The following is a 3395-nucleotide window of genomic DNA, read 5'->3' as shown; positions in this document are numbered from 1 at the left end:
AACCAGCATGCTGGGAGGCTCAACTCCAGGGAAGGGGTTTAACTGGCCAATGGTTAAATTAAAAGGATTGCTGCTGCCACCTAGTGGCAGTGAAGTGGAATAGATGGGGCTTTTCCTCTACTGTTGGATACAAAATGCCCAATGTATGCTTTGAAATTAGGTTCTGGGTTTCTATTAAAATTAAACAGCCTAAGAATACCAGTGGTGGTATATGCCTGTAAACCTAACACTTGAGAAGGAGATATATGAAGATCACTGAAAATATGAGGCCAGCATGGTCTACATTGCAAGACCCTACTTTAACAAATTAAATTTAAAAAAAATCAAAGCCCTGAAAACCATGCCATGGAGATAGTGGTGCAGTCCTTTAATCCACGCACTCTGGAGGCGGAGGCAGGCAGATCTCTGAGTTCAAGGTCAGCCTGGTCTACAGAGTGAGTTCCAAGACATCCAGGACTACGCAGAGAAAACTTATCTTTAAAAACAAACAAAACAGAACACCGAGGGCCAGGTGGTGGTGGTACACTCCTTTAATCCCAGCTCAGGAGGCAGAGGCAGTCATATCTCTGTAAATTTAAGGACAGCTAGGGAGATAGCTCAGCAGTTAAGAATGCAGACTGCTCTTCTAGAGGTCCTGAGTTCAAGTCCCAGCAACCACAAGGTGGTAATGGGATCCATCTGTAATGGGATCTGACGCCCTCTTCTGGTGTGTCTGAAGACAGCTACAGTGTATTTAATAAATAAAACAAATACATCTTTAAGAAAGAGGAAAAAAAAGTCTTTAAGGACAGCCAGTGTTATCCAGAGAAACCCTGTTTCAGAAATTCAAAAAACAAACAAAACAACAACAAACCCCAACACCCCTCCAAAACAACCCAAAAGCAGGTTTGGTATCTTATGCTTAGGAAGCTGAGACAGGAGGATTGCCATGAGCTTGAGGTCAGTAAGAATTATATATGAGGGCTGGTGAGATGGCTCAGTGGGTAAGAGCACCCGACTGCTCTTCCAAAGGTCCAGAGTTCAAATCCCAGCAACCACATGGTGGCTCACAACCATCCGTAACGAGATCTGGCGCCCTCTTCTGGAGTGTCTGAAGACAGCTACAGTGTACTTACATATAATAAATAAATAAATCTTTAAAAAAAAAAAGAATTATATATGAGCACCCTGCCTCAAATAAACAAAAGAGAATAAATCATAAAAAGATGACTGGCTATTTCTTCCTATTAGCAGCAGCCCCAACATGGACACAATTCAAATGTGGATCATCAGAAGATCCAATTCAAAACAAAACAAAATGTGGTTAGAGTCACAGCATGGACGGAACAGAGATAATGCACATGGCATTGTGGAGCTGCCCATCTAACACAGAGTCCTAAGCATGAAAGCATATGCTTTAAAGTTCGTTTGTATGAAGTTCAAGAGCAGGTACACCTGCCTAGAATCCCCCAGTGAGGGGCTGGGGGCGTGGCTTGGTGGTGGAGCCCCTGCCTAGAATCCTCCAGTGAGGGGGCCCCTGCCTAGAATCCTCTAGTGAGGGGCTGGGGGTGTGGCTCAGTGGTAGAGCCCCTGCCTAGAATCCTCCAGTGAGGGGCTGGGGGCGTGGCTCAGTGGTAGAGCCCCTGCCTAGAATCCCCCAGTGAGGGGCTGGGGGCGTGGCTCAGTGGTGGAGCCCCTGCCTAGAATCCCCCAGTGAGGGGCTGGGGGCGTGGCTCAGTGGTAGAGCCCCTGCCTAGAATCCCCCAGTGAGGAGCTGGGGGCGTGGCTCAGTGGTAGAGCCCCTGCCTAGAATCTCCCAGTGAGGGGCTGGGGGCGTGGCTCAGTGGTAGAGCCCCTGCCTAGAATCCCTCAGTGAGGGGCTGGGGGCGTGGCTCAGTGGTGGAGCCCCTGCCTAGAATCCCCCAGTGAGGAGCTGGGGGCGTGGCTCAGTGGTAGAGCCCTACCTAGAATCCCCCAGTGAGGGGCTGGAGGCGTGGCTCAGTGGTAGAGCCCTACCTAGAATCCCCCAGTGAGGGACTGGGGGCGTGGCTCAGTGGTAGAGCCCCTGCCTAGAATCCCCCAGTGAGGGGCTGGGGGCGTGGCTCAGTGGTAGAGCTCCTGCCTAGAATCCCCTAGTGAGGGGCTGGGGGCGTGGCTCAGTGGTAGAGCCCCTGCCTAGAATCCCCCAGTGAGGGGCTGAGGGCGTGGCTCAGTGGTAGTGCTCCTACCTAGAATCCATTAAAAAAGAGGTAGGGGTGTGGTTCGGAGTATCTGTAGTCACCTTCTTCACTTCTCCAGTTTTGGTATTACAGATGTACACTGGAACACACACTTTAAATTTTTTTCTTTTAAATTTTAAATAAAAAAAATATGTTTTGAGACATGGTCTCACTATGAGGTCTCATAGATGACCTAAAACCTGTTATGAATACTAGGCTGGCTGCAAACTCATAAATTCACCCATCTGCTAGAACTAAAGGATGGACCTTTAACCATGCCTGGCTTAATTTTATTTCATGTGTATGTGTATTTTGTTTGCATGTATTTCTGTGCTCTGCTTGCATGCCTGCTGCCTGCAGCAGCCAGAGAAGGGCATCAGCTCCCCTGGAACTGGAGTCGCAGATGATTGTAAGCCACCACGTGGGTGCTGGGAACTGAACTTGGGGCCTGGGCAAGAGCACTGAGCCATTTCTTTTTTTTTTTTTTTTTTTTTTTTTTTTTGGTTTTTTGAGACAGGGTTTCTCTGTATAGCCCTGGCTGTCCTGGAACTCACTTTGTAGACCAGGCTGGCCTCGAACTCAGAAATCCGCCTGCCTCTGCCTCCTGAGTGCTGGGACTAAAGGCGTGCGCCACCACGCCCGGCTCACTGAGCCATTTCTATGTTCCCCAAAGTTTATTGTTCTTTTCGTGCACTGGATGGTGTGAAGGCATGAGGGTTCACCTCAGTGACAGAGATGAGCACAGTGAATCAGAGCTGGGATGGTCTCAGTGCAGAGCCCAGATTTGTCACCTTCCCCGTAGCTCTGGCCATCAATGAGTTACTTCCCTCCCTGTTCCTCACACTGATGAGCATTAGGACTATGCTTAGGAGCGCTTCAGTTCTCAACACCACCATCAGGCTGTGGACTCCCTCAGGGCCCCTTCCCATGAGACAAGAACATTCTACCATCCAGTCCTTGCCTCCTCTTTCCCTGTCCATAATCTAACAGGGTTGAGAAGTTTAACTCCTTAGAACCCAAAACCCATGACTCTGTACCTCCCAAGATTTTGTGGCATTGCAACTAGCTAAACTGGGCTCATGTGAGTCACCCAACACCGGGCACTGGCAGAGGGCACCCCATCCACCCACAGCTCTGGCTGGCAAGCATAACACACACACACATCTTTTCTCTCCCCACTGATATATTTGATAATTG

Source organism: Mus caroli, unplaced genomic scaffold, assembly GCF_978045245.1.
Source record: "Mus caroli unplaced genomic scaffold, Mus_caroli_1 scaffold_8, whole genome shotgun sequence".
Classification (NCBI taxonomy): Eukaryota; Metazoa; Chordata; class Mammalia; order Rodentia; family Muridae; genus Mus; species Mus caroli.
The sequence above is the reverse complement of the archived record's forward strand: the minus strand, read 5'-3'. Positions refer to the sequence as shown.